Source organism: Myotis nattereri, assembly GCF_964212035.1.
Source record: "Myotis nattereri genome assembly, chromosome: 18".
Classification (NCBI taxonomy): domain Eukaryota; kingdom Metazoa; phylum Chordata; class Mammalia; order Chiroptera; family Vespertilionidae; genus Myotis; species Myotis nattereri.
In genome coordinates, this window is record NC_138093.1 from 5,970,893 (window position 1) to 5,987,618 (window position 16,726).

At 54.1% G+C, this 16,726-nt stretch overlaps 1 protein-coding gene across 1 annotated transcript in view; it reads left to right on the forward strand.

Moving 5' to 3' along the window:
* Positions 1 to 6,681: 6,681 nt before the first annotated feature.
* SLC6A17 (solute carrier family 6 member 17) overlaps positions 6,682 to 16,726 on the forward strand; it is a 39,090-nt gene continuing 29,045 nt past the window's right edge. Inside the window, exon 1 of the mRNA XM_081112326.1 lies at positions 6,682 to 7,075. The gene's annotated coding sequence lies outside the window, so the exon portion shown is untranslated. The remainder of the gene's footprint in view (positions 7,076 to 16,726) is intronic.

The following is a 16,726-nucleotide window of genomic DNA, read 5'->3' on the forward strand; positions in this document are numbered from 1 at the left end:
GAACCCCCATGGGGAAGTGCACCCATTCATTCATCTACCCGCTGGGACGGGTGACTGATTTTACAGTCACTCTCTGTGTGCCGGACACTTCGAAATCACAGTCTCACATTCACCAACCAGCCATGAATGAGTCTGTGCCTGCGTTCCCCGCCTGCCGTGAGCCAGGGGAGGGTGACAGAAGCCAATTGGGCACTGTCCCTGACTCCGGCAGCAGCGGGGGTCATGGGTAACACCCATACTGCTCAGCTGGCTGTGCCTGCATATGGGTGGCACACCTCCCTCCTCAGACTAACCGCTCTCACCTCTGAGGTTGGGACAGTCCACTGTCCGGCCGGCTAACACTCGGTGGGCAGGGGCCGGTGGGCTGTGTCCTCAGCTCCGTGGAGATGGCGTAGGTGACAAACAAGGGGGACCAAGCCTGGCCCTTGGTCACTCCGGCTGCTACCAGCCTCCACTGGGTTTTAATCTCCGTGGGGACATCTTTCCCAAGGCCAGGTGGTGACAGAGTCCACAGCTGATGTCTGCTTTTATTCTGTCTCTTTCAGGAATATTCCAAGGCCAGTGTTTTTTTATCAGTCTGAGTCCTTCTCCTCCTGGACCCTTCACGGCTGGCTGCTCGAGCCTATGTGATTGGATCACCTGAATCAGCCCTGAGGTCGGCAGCATCCTATCCCAGGACTTGGCCCACCTCAGAGCACTGTCCCCTGCCCGAATACCCAGGTCCCGTGCCACCACCAGGTACCTCTGAGAATGCTTCCCATCGCCTGCCTTCCCACCTCCTCCCGGAAGCCTTCCCTGACTTCCATGACCCACCTTATATCCAGCCCGAACATCCTGTTGCTTTATAAGATTCTCTTCTAGTTGCTTATCTATATGCACCTAAGCAGGGCAGCTTTTCCTGCCTTTCCATCTCATCCCCAGCACCAAGCAAGGAAGGACAAAGAACGGGCGATGTTTGAGGGATTTGGCTAGATGGGGGCACATCTGGGATGTTCTGATTGGAAAGATGCCCGTAGGTTACCGGGGATGGCACCTGCCTTTGTCCAGCCCTGTGGGACTTCTCAGGATTTATTACCCTCTCTCCTCATTTGTCAGGGAGATGGGGGAAGGGCTGAGTCCTGGTACAAACTAAATGAGCTGTTTCCACCCTGACCGGTTTGGCTCAGTGGATAGAGCGTTGGCTTGTGGACTGAAGGGTCCCAGGTTCGATTTCAGTCAAGGGCATGTACCTTGGTTGCGGGCACATCCCTGGTAGGGAGTGTGCAGGAGGCAGCTGATCGATGTTTCTCTCTCATTGATGTTTCTAACTCTCTCCCTCTCCCTTCCTCTTTGTTAAAAAAAATCAATAAAATATACTTTAAAATAATGATTAGTAAATGGGCTGTTTCCACCTGTCTAGCAGGCCCTGTGAGTCCAGCCAGGTAGGGTATACCTGGGAGCAAAGGTATATGAACAGCTTGTTGTGTGACCTTGGGCAAGTCACTCCTTGCTGGGCCTGGCTTTCTTCATCTGATAACAGTAGTGGCCTGGAGGATTGTTAAGGTGCCTTCCAGCCCTGAGCCTTTGCTCCACTGACTCAAAGACAAAGTGTTTATAGCTGCACAAATAAAATGTCCCTCCCTGACATGCAGCTTGGGGATCAGTAATTCTGTGCGAGTACCCTTGCAGTAAAACCAGAATCCTGCCATGTTCCCTCAAGACTGGACACGATCTTTATTCGTTGCTCATCCATTCTCCCTCTGCTCGGCCCTCCCTCCAACCCCCTTTACCACCCCACCCCCAATCCAGGATGCGGCAACTTGCCATGAATGAAGAGTGGCTGGTCACGTGGCCTGGTCGCCATGGCAACGGGTCCCTGCAGGCGAGGTAGGCATCAAAGTCACATGAGAACCCCAGAAAATTGGCTGAGGTATTTATAGAAGCAGGCTGGTGCTTTTATGGAAATGGGTCTATATTTGACTCAGGTACAGAAAGCTCTGTGCTGGCCCTAGGGAGAGGCAGGTCTTACATCTGATTCTCCCTTCCCAAGCCTGGAGTGGGGGCACCCAGTCCCCGCCCTTCCTCTGTGTACCGGCACATTCCCTTCCCCACACCAGTCCCCGCTGCTGCCCCTGCTACTACAGCAGACCCCCTTCTGTTTACACACAAAGCCTTCTTCCTGGTTGGGAGTTTGGGGGCCCAGGATGCTGGCCAGTGGGCAATTGAGGACACCCTCCTGCACCACTCCCTCAAGTACCACCAAGGGGCATGTCCCTGCAGCGCTCAGTAAATATTAGAAGTTACTGTGATGACTCAAAGCCTCGGCCACTCCTTCCTTCTGTGTTGGGAGAAGCTGCTAAATGGAGAAGGAGCCGAGACCGGTTTGGCTCAGTGGATAGAGCTTCGGCCTGCGGACTGAAGGGTCCCGGGTTCGATTCCGGTCAAGGGCATGTACCTGGGTTGCGGGCATATCCCCAGTGGGAGATGTGCAGGAGGCAGCTGATCGATGTTTCTCTCTCATCGATGTTTCTCTCTCATCGATGTTTCTAACTCTCTATCTCTCTCCCTTCCTCTCTGTAAAAAATCAATAAAATATATTTAAAAAATAAATAAATAAATAAAATAAATGGAGAAGGAATACATTGTAGATAGAGCAAGCTTTGGAAGGGTCGGATGTCTCAGAAAAGCAAGGAAATGTTCATGGTAACTATTGTTTATTGAGCACTCACTGGGTATGTGTTCTCTCATGTAACACTCACCCATCCAGTGCTGTGGAAACTGCTGTTATCCCCATTTCACAGATGAAATGTAATCTCCGTCATCTTCTAAATGACTGGATTGGGTTCACTTCTGGATTCAGGGTTCTGCTTCGTATTTCTCAGGACTAGGACTGCACTAACTTAAACTTATAGCTTCCTAATGTGCCTTACCGACTGGTGGGTGGATTCCCATCACACCCATTACTTCCCCTGCTAATTTCCTGGCTAATTGCTTGTTTCTTTTTCCTAGTGAATCTTAGAAGCAGCTTGTCTGATTACAAAGAAAAAAGTAACCCTTTTGTTATTTTCATCGAGTCTTTTTTAAAGTATAAATTAATTTATATGTTTTCTCTCCCAATCTAAGAATATCATTTATTTTCTTATGTTCAAATGCCCTTTTATGAACTCTCAGTAGCATGCAGATGCTTTCTTCGTGTAAGATATCCTACACATCTTTTAAAGTTTATTCCAAGTGTTCTTCTTTTCTGGTGATTGCTCTTGTAACTGAAGCATTTCTTATATTTCCTCACTGGTTGGTATATTGGAAGGTTACGATATTCTACATATTAATTTTGCATATATCACATTCCTGAATCCTTTTTTGGTTTTTTTAGTTGTGAATTATATTTTAAAAATGTATTTTTATTGATTTCAGAGAGAAAGGGAGAGGGAGGGAAAAATAGAAATATCAATGATGAGGATCATTCATTGGCTACCTCCTGCACACCCTCCTACTGGGAATGAGCCCGCAACCTGGGCCTGTATCCTGACTGGGAATTGAACTGTGACCTCCTGGTTCATAGGTCAACACTCAACCACTGAGTCTTGCCATCCGGGCTTGAATTATTTTTTAAATGAGCTTTCAGCCTTTAAGAGGAGGATGCACACACACACACACACACACACACAACCCTGGGGTAAGTGGCTATTTCATAATTCAGTGAGTTCCTAAGTGTAGGATATTTAGAGTAGTGCCTGGCCCATCTTATGAGTTACTGGTAATAGCAACAGTCATAATATGGCCTTGAGTTTACACAGGGTCTAATTTCATTTAATCCTTACAATGACCCCATGAGGTTAGAGAACAGATAAAGAATCTGAAGGTCAGAGATAGGAAGTAGTTGGTCAAAGGTCACCTGGGAAGGTAGAGCTGGATTAGAACCCGTGTTCATCTGACTGTACATCATGCTGTCTCAGAGAGAGACCAGGCCAGTCCTTTTGCAAAGTGGAGGGTCCCTGTCATCACTCCTTTTGATTTGTGTTCTGGGTGCTCATGCAAGGGTGTGCTTAGTTGGGCCACCCCACCCTGCTCAATAAGGACTCTGGATTCAGTTTCCGGGGCAGCTTTCTAACTGCTGAGTCCCAGTAAAGGAAAAGACTGGGGCTGGCCTGCCTTTGTGCGGCTCCCTTATATCCTCCCAACGGAAGTGGCAGCTCCCGGCTGACAGGCCAGGCCTCCACAGTAGAGAATTCAGCTCACCTTCCAGCCTTCTCTCCCGCTTGTCCCCTGAGTCCACAGCTTCCCTCCAGGCCTGCGAGGTCAGGGACCTGGGGAGTTCCATCACCTGCTCCTTCCTGCTTGCTCTTTATTCCTCTACATGTCTGTCCTCTCGCTCCAGACAGGAAGCGGGAGGACTTGTTAACGCAACCCTGTACTTCAAACCGTAATTTCACACATGTAGCTCAGGCTGCAGCTACTTCTGCAACGTGTTACTTCTGTTTTTTTACAAAATATTTTTATTGATTTCAGAGAGGAAGGGAGAGGAAGAGAGAGATAGAAACATCAATGATGAAAGAGAATCATTGATTGGCTGCCTCCTGCATGCTCCCTCCGGGCTTCGAACTCGCAACCTGGGCATGTGCCCTGACTGGGAATTGAACCGTGACCTCCTGGTTCATAGGTCTATGCTCAACCACTGAGTCACACCGGCCAGGCAATACCCATATTTCTAACCACACGTTCTGGTTTCTTTCAGCAAATCTGTATGGAGAGTTCATTCTGTGTTCAAGACGGGCATGGTCTCTGCCCTGTGGAATGTCCACAGCAGCCAAGGTGACCATCAGCAGCAGCCGATCACACCATAAGCACTTAACTACATTGTGACGACGGCTACGGAGGAGAAGAAATGTCCAGCTGGGAGGCTGACCGAATTCTCCATGGCCAGGAGGGGCATGAAGAGTTGGGGTCCGAGGTGAACTCTGGTGAGTGGGCAGGGAGTGAGGAGAGAGGAAAAAGGGGGACCTAGCGGCTTCCTAGCAGAGAGGGCACGTGCGCTGAAGGCTGAGTCAGGAAGGAGTGGGCGAGTCGGGCTGAGAGAAGGTTGGGGTAGGAGTGGGCTGCAGAAAAGGCCGTGGGAGAGGGGTGTGAAATGAGCCGGGGATGCGGAGGGCCTTGAAGGACCTGCTGAAGATGGGGCGAAACTGTGAGCTTGAGAAGGCTCCACTCATCTTCGTGCGTCTAAAAGGGGAGGCATTGGTGGCTCTTTGTTCCAGGCTGTCTTGCTGAGGATGTTTGCATAGCAGACACCTCTGGGGGCTGGAGATAGTGTCTCCCAGTGGAGGACAGGTTTGTTTGCTGTCCGGGATAATAACAGTACTAAGTAGAATAACATCTGGGGCCAAGGTTGGGCAGGCTTGCCGGCAGCCCACTATAAAAGATTGGGGTTCCCTAAGCTGGGGTTCCCCAGCTGGTGCAGTATTATCTGAGCACAGCCCCACTCCCCTCCTTTGGACTAGAGTGAAGGTAAACTGAGTTGACTGAAGCTCAAGCTTCCTGTTGAGCCTTGAGGAATAAGATCCTTTGTCTCTGGCCCAAGAGTCTCATGTCTCCTGCCAGCATCCATGAAACTGTCAGGCTCATTTGTTAGACAGCAAGGGTAGAATCTCAGAGCCTCCGGAGTACATGACCACAGTCCTATTGCCTTTCAGCAGGACCACTGAGACAGCTGCCACCTCCGATCCTTCCCAAACACCTGTGTCTAATGCCAAGGTCCCCTTAATGTCCTCTAGAGCAGCGGTCGCCAACCTTTCGGACCTCATGGACCACTGGTTGGCAACCGCTGCTCTAGAGCAGAAGTAATTCATTCCAGACTCTGCAAACAGCCCTCCCAGGCTCTGGAGCATGGCTCCTGCCTGCCTACCCACTCCTGCTCCAGCTCAGGCATTCACCACCCCCTCCCCCCAACCTCCACTCTCTTGTATCTTTGTCTTGTCATGCTGTCCCCTCCACAAGGGTCATCCTTCTCCCCTTCCACCCTCTGAGGCCAGGATCCTGCCGCACCTCCTCCATAAGGTCTGCCCAGAGCCCAGGCAGAACCCCCCTCTCCCTTCACTGACCCTCACTTTCCTTATCTTCTAGGGTCTTCGGTCCTTCTGCCTCGTACTGTGACTGTCTGTGCAAACCTCTCCCAGAGGCCCCCTACCACCATTCCTGTTATCCCAACCCCTGCAGCCTCTGCCTAGGTGGGAGCTCAAGAGATAAGTGATGTAGGAGGAGCTGAGCTGCACAGGGAATGATCCTCCTGGGAGATGGGATGGGAGGGCCGTGGGGGCAGAGAAGCCATTCCAAGTGAGGAGTAGAGAGGGAACAAAGGCATGGAGGTGTAAACTGCTAGGGCAGGGAGAAAAACCGCTTTGGGTGGGGCTGAGTTCATGAAGGGGCCAAAGGAGATGGGCCTGAAAAGATGGAGGCCCAGGACTCAGGAGGGCCTTGGCCATGGGGGTCCCGTTCCGCTCTGAGGGCAGAAGCCCCAGTGACTCCTCTCCAGCGTCTGGACCCCTCCGTGAGGGGCCTCAAGAGGCTGCTGCCAGGGTAGCCCCTGCCCCTCCTCCTGCCCACCCCCTCCACCAGAGCCTCGCTCGCGGCCCCAAAGCCTCGCATTGACGCGGGCCCGCGCGTGAGTCAAGCCTGCGTCACGGCACCCCGCCGCCAGGGTGGCCTTTCGCAAAGCGAGGGAACAGCGAGCACGCCGCGCTCCGCCCAGCTCGTTCCGCTCTGCAGAGCCGGCGTGACCAGAGCGCAGGGCGGGCGGCACTCGGTCCCGGCTTCCGCAGCCCCACGGGCTCCCTCTGCCGCGGGACCTGAGTCCCCGGGCCGCTCCCCAGAGGGCTGAGCGCGCCACGGGCGGGAGCTGGGCCGGGACTGGCGGCGAGAAAGGGAGCGAGAAGCCAGCAGAGTCGGTGGCGCGCGGCTCCGCGTCCCCTCCCAGCCCCGGCCGGTGCCGTTGCCGCCGGACTCGGGCTGCCCGAGGAGGGGGCTGTGCGCCCGCCGCCCGTCGGGGACGCAGCTGCTCCGAGGGAGTGCAGGGGCAGAGTGCGCGGCGGTCCGCAAGGCACAGGTGAGTCGCAGCCGGAGCCTGGCTTTACAGGGTCAGCCGCTGCACCTTCAGCTGTGCCGGCCCCGCCCAGCCAGGAAGGCCTAAGAACCGGGATGCGAGGCGGCGCTGCCCGGGTATCCTCGGGCTCTGCGCGGCCCGGGCTCCTCCCCCCTCTCCAGCCTCCGTTGCCTGGTGACGGAGCCCGAGAGTCGCGCTCCTCGGACGCATCGGGGGTGTCTAGCGCCGAGCTCAGGGGTTGGACACCTGACGCTGGCTTCCGGGGCTTAGATGGGCCTCAGAACTCCGGAGGTGTTGAGGCGGAGCTGCAAGGCTGGCGCCTGCGAACCCGGGAGGAGGCCACTGGTTCCACCGCCTGGAGCTGCGCTGGCTCAGGGCGCAGTTCCTGCGCGGCTGGAGACCCCAGCCCCTGCCGCTCTGCTTCAGGCCCGTGACCTTGACGGTATCATTGGCTGGAGAAGCAAAGCGCTCATGCCCGAGATGAGTATTTAATTCCCACACCTAGGGCTGGTCCTCGCTGAGTTCCGAGCTAGCGGGAAGCCCATACTCCCTCGAGGTAAGCGCATCGGAGCGGAATGGCGGAGATGGGGACGTGCGCGGGGTGGGGTCTCCAGGGCGCCCCCTCCGGAGAGTGGCCTCCGCCCCGTTTATACCTGTGCGTCAGGGGCTCGGATGCTCGCTGCACTCCAGGGGCGGGCAGTGGAAGGAAGCCTTGTGTTTCCTCTTAAAGCCCAAACAGCCCTGTTAGGCCTCCCAGTTCAGAAATCCCGAGGCCACTCACCTTACAGGACCAAGTCGCTGACAAGAGAAATTTTTTAAAACCAATTTGATCCTACTCCTCTTTCCTTTGAGAAATGATTTATCTAGTTCTTTGGATTAGAAATTTCTAACCAGACCTGTCTTTGGAGCAGTTCAGCTGTGAACATGAAGCTGGTGGGGTTGGATTGGAGAGAGAGAAGATTCATTGGAGGGCACTGCTCTTGTTAGCAGGAATCTCCAGAAACTAAGAAGATCCTTAACGACTCAAAAAAAAAAAAATCAAAACTTTTGTTAGATCCTGTTAGGCTGGTGTCTGGAGACCAAGGTCAGAGTGTGTGGAGGGCAACCCTGGGGGCTTGTCTACCTGATGCTGTGCTTACGTTGTCCCAGGGCCTGGTGAGGTGGGCCCATCACCTGGCAGGAAGGGCTTGGAGGTCACACCTGATTGTCCTTGGCCGTGGCCCAGCCATGGAGACCATCAGAGCCTCCAGCTCCTCTGCTGGCTCTTTCTCAGATGGAGCAGCTGTGGCTAAGTAGGTGGTGAGTTTCAGCGAATCCCTGCAGCTCAGCCTGGAGGTGACTCAGTGCAGGAGGTGCGTCGTGCCCACTCGCTCTGACTGGAGTGAGTTTGTTAGGCCTGAGTCACAGGCAGCGCGGTGTCAGCTGCTTGTGAGTTGAATGGAGTTCGGTACCGGGCCTTGTGAGCGGGAACAGCCACAGCGCCCGCCCGATGTTGGGGGGCCACCAACCAGAAGTGGGCAAGTCCTCAGAGGGAGCTAAGCAGACCCAGGCTGCCTGGCTCCTGGGCCAGGGTTCTGGAGCTCTGACCCCTGGGAAAGGCAAGCAGGGTCAGGCTGGGTGGGGAGGTGGAGGAGAGCTGCAGGGGAGGCGCTGGGATTGTGGTCAGAAGGCCCAGTGCTCTTCATGTGCCAGCGCGGGGTGACCTTGGGCAAGTCAGTTTACCTCTGGAGCCTTGGTTTCCTCAGTTGAAAAACAGGGACACCTATGGTGCCTTTGCCACGGGCTTATTTTGAGCCCAGTGACCTAGAGCGGGTGCTCATTAAGTGTGAGTTCCCCGCCTCTTGCTTTATGGGCCTTAACCAGGAGGGGTTCTTTCCCTCCCTGCCCTTGCTCCTTGGGGTGGAGACAAAGGAAGGTGACAGGGTTTCACATGTGAGAGAGGCACCTGCAACTCAGCTGCAAACTGACCTACTTCCACCGCTCGGTTCTTCCAGGAGACCCCGAACGGGGAAGCCCGAGTGAGCACAGGGCTGGTGGGGAGCCTGGGCTGGGTCTGCAGGGTGCCCTGGGCTGGCTGAGACTCCAGCACAGACCTTGACTCCTTAGATTGTCCCTGACTGTGGCCTGGTCCCAAGTTACATGCCTGCTGGGTGGACTGCAGGGGTCCTTGCCCTTGGAGCAGGTCTTGCCACCCTCCTCCTCACCTGCCCCCTCTGTAGGGGAGTTGGAAGCTGCAAGACCACGGAGTGTGTTCCCTGCCTTCTCTGAAGGACTCGGGCTCTGGCTCCCTCCTCTGTAATGTGTGTAGACTTGGTGCTGAGCTGAGATGTGTTTGCCTCAAGAGTGGAGGCAATGCTCAGTGGTTGACCATTGACCTATGAACCTGGAGGTCATGGTTTGATTCCCAGTTGGGGCACATGCCCAGGTTGTAGGCTTGATCCCTAGTGAGGGGGCGTGCAGGAGGCAGCCAATTGATGATTCTCTCTCATCACTGATGTTTCTATCTCTCTCCCTCTCCCTTCCTCTCCAAAATCAAGCAATCTATCTATCTATCTATCTATCTATCTATCTATCATCTATCTAAGAGTGGAGGCAATAGGGGGATCCCCAGTGCAGCAAAAAGGCCAGCTGGCCCAGGGAACTCTAGCTTGCTCCTGGAAATGTGTGTGTGTGTGTGTGGGGGGGGGGGTGGAGCACATGCACCCTGGAAATCCATGCCCTTCCCATTGGATCTGGCAAATTCCAAGGTACTAGAGACAGAGATGAGAGGACTCCTGAGAAGCGGGCGCCTTCTGTCTGGGCACCTTTCCTTCCCTCATGCCTGTCGGATTTGCTGCAGGAGGACAGTTCATCATTAATCCCTTCAAAGCTGCTAAGATAAGCAGCAGAATATTTAAAGGGAGGATGAATTGGGGCTTTTTTCCCTAGAAGCAGGTCTGACTTATCACCCACTCCCAGGCTGGGCTCAGGAAGTCCTCACAGCCACACATCTGGAGCCTGGATCTCCGGGGTGGGAAATAAACCATTACTCAGCCCTGCAAAGCCCTCCTACATCAGCCTTCTTCCCTTCCCCCCTCCCCCCTGCCTGCTGCTACTGTCCCAGGCTCTCAAAGGTCAGAAGCACAGTACCATGGGTAGAGCTGTTAGTACACGCCCCCAACTCAGGTGGGATGGGGATCTGTGGGGAAATGCCTACTGTGAGCTTTTAGGACGGCCGGGTGCAGGCCTGTACTCCAGAAGCTCACCCCGGTCTTGGCATCCAGCGATAATATCCTGATTTTTACGGAGGCTTCCGCGCTGTGCTAAGTGCTTTATTCATACACCATCCTGTCTAATCTTTGCTACCCCAGGAGACCGATCTTGCTCTTGGCGGTTGTACAGATGTGGGACTTGAGGCTCAGAGAGGTTAAATAACTTGGTCAAGGTCACCCGAGTCGTGCGTGGCGACCTGAGAATTAGAACTCAGGTCTGTCGGGTTCCAGACTTCCTGCCCTTGACCACGATGTGATATGTCCCATTATTAGTTCTTTATAAATGTTTGCTGACCACCCAGGCATTTATCCAAACGAGATTGTCTGAATGCGTGTCCAGTTCTTTGAGCTCATGCCCTGAGAAAGGAGGCAGTGAGCCTCCGCCAATGGGAAGTTGGTAGCGAATGGACAGCCCTAAACTGGCAAGTTGGGGAATGCGGTACATGCTTGCACGAGGGTGGGAATCCAGAAGAAGGTCACGTCTGGCGTTCTCTCCCGGACTTCCGGCTCCCTGGCCTCATTTCCTCATACGTTGTCAGGCCCGGGGCTGGTGCTGGGGCAGTGAGGGGAGAGCGGGCGCAGACTGGATCCCTCCATTTGTCCAGGCCAGGGCTGGTGCTGGGGCAGTGAGGGGAGAGCGGGCGCAGACTGGATCCCTCCATTTGTCCAGGCCAGGGCTGGTGCTGGGGCAGTGAGGGGAGAGCGGGCGCAGACTGGATCCCTCCATTTGTCCAGGCCGGGGCTGGTGCTGGAGCAGTGAGGGGAGAGCGGGCGCAGACTGGATCCCTCCATTTGTCCAGGCCGGGGCTGGTGCTGGGGCAGTGAGGGGAGAGCGGGCGCAGACTGGATCCCTCCATTTGTCCAGGCCGGGGCTGGTGCTGGAGCAGTGAGGGGAGAGCGGGCGCAGACTGGATCCCTCCATTTGTCCAGGCCGGGGCTGGTGCTGGGGCAGTGAGGGGAGAGCGGGAGCAGACTGCATGGTGCCCGGAGGAGGCCTTTTGCATCTGCAGAGTCAGGACCCGGTGGGAATTGGGTGGGTCAGGTTTCTCTTCTGGAGAGTGTGAGCCAGGGCCTTGCAGAAGCGTCTGGTGAGACCCAGGGCAGCACTGCTAACACTCCAGGGCTGTTCGCAGCAGCTGCCCGCATGGGCTGCTCAGAGGGATGCTGCTGCTCCCTGGTCTTGTCCCCTGGACAGCCCACCCTCCTCACCTCGGGGACTCTGCCCCTTGTGTCCTTGGCATTCTGGGAAACTTGGCATCTGCTTCCTCCTGCTTCTCCATCTCTTCTCTCTCTGAGAAATCACCCTGAGACACAGGCCTACACTATCCTAGCCCGCCTGGCACCCCTAAACCACCCGTGATCTTGGTGGGAAGGTCCTGTAAGTGAGGGTGGATCATTGGAGTGTAGGCATTAATGCCCCCCCCCAGTAGATACCAAGGGCCTTTCCAGACACCCCTGCTTCATGGGCATCCATTCTGTGAAGATGCCTTTGATAACCACCCCTCCCCACCCAGCATGAATAATTTAAGAAATAAAAACATTGTTCATCTATGGGTATATCCAGGTATTCAAAAACATAGATATTTACTGTGCAGGAAACTCACATGTGAGAACAGGAGCTCAGGTACAAGGGGACCAGGTGAGTTACTGGACTGCATTATTCTCACGTTCAGAACCAGGTATATCCATTAGAGAACAATTCTGGGTCAGGTGAGTTCCGGGCAGCCTGAGTCCCCAACTTGGGAGGTGGGACTTAAGGCCCTCATGTGGCCTCATGGGGCAAGCGTGGGGCCAGAGGAAAACATGCCCCAGCTCCCATGCCCGGGGGCATCTCCCCGGCCACACTGGTCCCACCGAGCTGCCACTCTGCCTTCCAGAGCCAGCTGAGGACTCGGCTCGTTTAAGATAAGAAGTTGCCTCTCACTGTGGTCCATCATTTCTAATTGCTGGTTTAATTAGAATTTCTGCTGAGTTCCTTGCACTGCTAATTTGCCACCTATTTCAGTTGCAAATAGAATTCATTGGTCCACACCCCAAATTTCTGCTGGTTGCATCTTGCCTTTAATTATAAGAGGCCTGAGCTCCAGTGATTTTAAATCCCACTGCAGGTGGGGGTGCTGTGTGATAAAGCTACCTTTCAAGAGATGTGGACAGTCACCTGGTGGCGTGGCTTCATCAGGTGTTTCCAGGTGAGCATTCAGAGAGGACACAGACCTCCTCCCCCGGGTGTGTCTGAGGGACAGAAAGTGGATTCTCTGTGCTGGGCAGCCCCTCACTGACTCCCAGGAGGGCCTGGTGGGCGCTGTCCACGGTCCTGGCACACCACAGAGCCAGCCTGTCTGCTGGTGACATGCGGAGTTCTTTAGAATGACTGGAAGAAATCCCTGAAAATTGCTCCCCAAACTACATTATGTCATTGGTTTGGGAAAGGACCTGGCCAGGTATGGAGGTCCCTCAGGGGGAAATGGTGCTAGCTGGACTGTCCCGCTGTTGACTTGCTGAATGAGACTCGGGTGTATCACTTTGCAGGGCAGCATGGTACGCTGGGGAACTTCCTAACCAGCGCCACAGATGGGTGGCGTGTGGCCATAATCAGGATGCCTTCATCCTTTGGGTATCCTGGAGCAGCCTCGGTGGAGGGTCCCCTCCATGGACCCCAGTGTGCCATACCCGTTGGCTCTTCTCTGTGGTCAGACATGCAAAAGATCGGAAAGCACTAGTGCATTGGAAAGAGCATGGGCTGCAGAGTTTGGGAGACCATGGTTCAAATCCCCATTCTCCCACTTCATGGCTGGGTCCTCTTGTACCTGGTATTTGTCTTGCCTTAGCTTAGGCTTCTCTGTTTGTAAAATGAGGATTACATTGTTCAATACATCTATTGGATGCCAAGTTGTTGAGGGGGGAGGATACATAACATACGTAAGCATAGTAGGTCTTCAAAGATGCTTGCTCCCTCCACTGTGTCCTGCGACCTGTTCCTGATAGGAGGGCTTTTCTGCCCAGCCCTCCGCAATGCAGCTCTGAAGGCTGGTGAGGAAACAGACGTTTCCGGTTCTCGGGAGAGAGACATCCTGTTGGGACTGTAATTAAGGGTTCCTGATCCTATTCCTTCAAGTGCTCTTCAGCAGTCTGCTGGGGAGCTCAGGTAATTGGACACCCTTGGCTCCCTCCGCCTCTCTCTCTGAGACAAGAGAAAATAGTGGCTTTAAGAAAATCCAGGTCAGAGGATTTGGGCAGAGGCTGTGGGGACCCATCTGTCACCACCAAGGGCCTCCCGGAAGGAGGGAAGAAGGGAGTGACTCCTGGACTTTAATTTTCACATCTGACTTTTAAAAATATTTGGCTTTCCAAATCGGGACAGGCTACTTGTGTGGGCCCTGGTGTGCCCTTCCTCACCTGGGAGTCATCTGTTTATCTCTCTATTGAAAGCCTAAACCTCATCTACCACCCTGGCCAGGTCACCATCATCTCTTACCTACCCTCCTTGTTTCTTCACTTGTGCTAGAGTGATCCCCCCCCCCCTTTATTTATTTATTTATTTATTTATTTATTTATTTATTTTGTTAATCCTCACCAAGGATATTTTTTCCACTGTAGAGTGGTCCCTTTTAAAGCAGGTGGGTAACATTGTTCGCCTCCTCAAACTGCCAGCAGCTTCCTGTTGGCCTTGAAAGGAAACCCAAAGTCCTGTCCATGGCCTCCGAGTCCTGCCTGCTCAGGGTTCTAGCTTCATCCAGTCCCAGCATGTCCACCTTTCCCTTGCTCTGGCTGCTCTAGGCATGAGGTCCTTTCTTCTGGTCCTTGCGCTCATCCAGCGTGCCTGGTCCTGCCTCAGGGCCTTTGCATTTCCTGCTCTAGAAGACACATCCTACAGGGCAGGAACATTGTTTGCTCTGTTCTCTGCTCAACTAGGGCCTGGTCCGTAGTTAGTGTTCAGTAAATATTTATTGAAGGAAGTAAGGGAAGGGAAGGAGGGAGAGAGGGATTTTTAGAATCCCATATTTATTCTCAGCAGAAGCTCTAGTTCACAGAAGTCTCTGGGCTCCAGTCTCCTCCAGCCGGAGAGGGAAGCGGGAGGTCGGTTAGAGCACCAAGCCCCTGTATCCCGCCGCCAGCCCTCGCCTGTGTGTTGTTCAGGTCAGTTCCAGGTCACTGCGGGGCAGTGGGTGGATGCGCCTCTGTTCCTGGAGCCCATTTCCCTGTGTTCTCACAGGAACCTGGCGCTGGTCTGTGGGTGCCCCTGCGTTATCTCATTTTATCCTCGTGCAACCCTGTGAGGTCGGAGCCTCAACCCCATCATTTCAGATCCAGAAGCTGGAACAAAGAGGGGCTGTGTCCTTTTCTAAAGACTCACAGCTAGTACTGTGAGCGGCCAGACTCACACCCAGGTTCCCCCAGATCCCAAACCCATGACCTTTCTGTGGTGGTGGTGTGGTTCTGGGGTCAGATGGTGGTGGGGATCCAGGGCCTCCACTTTCTGACTGTGTGCCTTATTTTATCAGCTCCAAGATGAATAGTTTCGCACATTGTCACACCTTAGAATCAGGACATGATGTGCAATCAATGACGTCTCAAATCAGCTGTGGGTCAGGAGGTGGTGGTGCGTAAAATCCTTCCCTTAGCCTTTCTGGTAAGTTCAAGCAAGTAGCAGCATCAAAGGGCCTTAAGTTCAGTGAACTAGAGGTCATTCATCCCTCTAGACCTGGACTTCTTCGTTTGTAAAATGGTTATCACAGTGGTACCAGCCTCACACACTTACTGGCGGGTTAAAGTACCTAACGGCTGCTCCACGCAGTGGCTGCTACAGAGTCAGTCCTCAAGAAGTATTGCCTGCATGTTGCTCTTGTCCTTGTCATTATTGCTATGCCCACTCTACCTGAATTCTAGCACAGGGTCAGGTGTCTGTGGGCGGCCACGGTGCTGGTCTTGCTACATCCCCACCGGCACGTATTCCCCCACGTGAAATGGGAAATCTAAACCACAAGCTTTGGTTTGCACTGGCCCGCCCACGTTTTCCAGTGCCAGTTCCTGCCCCAAACCCCTCCCGACCATCTGCCCGTTTTTTTGCTTCCCTTCCTCCTTGACTAAGAAAACAAAATATTGACTGCAGAGACTGCGCCGGGAGAGCATGACAGGATGGCTGCAGAAGGCTCACTGTGCCCGAGCCAGTGTTAGGAAGGGGCCTGGTGGCCCGCTGGCACGCTCTGTGCCAAGACTGTGCCTGTCTGGTGTTTATTTCCCGGAGGTGAGGATGGGTGCTGTCTACCGGGTGGAGAAAGTGGGTGGCTCCTTTATAAGAAGCAAAAGGCAATGAGCAATGGCCAGACTTCTTTTTCCTTAGCTTTGAACTTCCTCTTGGGCCATCCGTGGGCATATGATGGTCTTGGGATCAGAATATCGCAGCAGAATGAGGGGGGATTAAAGCTGGAAATTACATCAGACTAGAAAATTTGGGGGGGCTCAAGCATCAGTTCATCTATTCACTCATTCAGTTCATTCATATCATATTTATTAGCATGTGTAATAGTAAGACGCCAGGATTTGGCCTGGTAGAAGCAAGGATGGGGTCAAACCCCGCAAGCTGGTGAAATGGAGTTAGAGATGATCGCTCTGTCTGGCTTCTCGATCAGCTTTTCATTCTCTTTCCCCTCCTGTCCATGTGGAAACCAGGCCTAGTGGGTAGGTAAGCCCTGTTCCCTCTTTTCCAGATGAATAAGGAACAGAAAGTTGGTGCCCCAGCCCCAGGGTCCCCCGCACATGTGCTGCAGGCTGCGCTCCTCCAGGGCCCCCTAGCTGGGCGCGCAGACCTCCTGGGAGGCTTAACCGTCTCCCCAGGCAGATCTGTTGGCTCCCAGGCCTGCCCCTATGTTTCAAAGGCGAAGGCAGTGGGTAGGATGTCAACCTAGGAAGCAGGTTGTTCCTGGAGGGTGGGAAGGCGGGGACTCTGGGACATCCATAAGGACCACGTTCTGCCCCGCATGTGCCGGGCAGGACACTTAGAAAAGGAATCAGCCATGTAAACAAGCAGCTCTACTAGAAAGGCAGATGGTAAATGCGTAAAAAAGTGTTGCCAGGAGCCAGCTGCGAAGGGGAAAGAAAGGACATTCATTCTCACTTAGAGCATCACAGTGTCATGGAGGCCAGACAGTGGGCCTTGAGCTAGCTGCACCCTCAGGGACTTCAGTACGGAGGGGCTGGGAGGGGTTCATGCAGAGGGAGAGGTGGGTGGGCGGGGGACGCGAGGTGGAGGGGCCTAGTGGAGGAGCCGTTAATGTCACAGGGAGCCGGAGCCAGGCAGTGTGGGATTTCGTGAAGCTGCCTCTGAAGGCCTAGAAGGAAAGCGAGCAGGGAGCCTGCTGGGAGGTCTGGACTAGAGCCTGCAGGGTGGGAAGGAGGACGGATC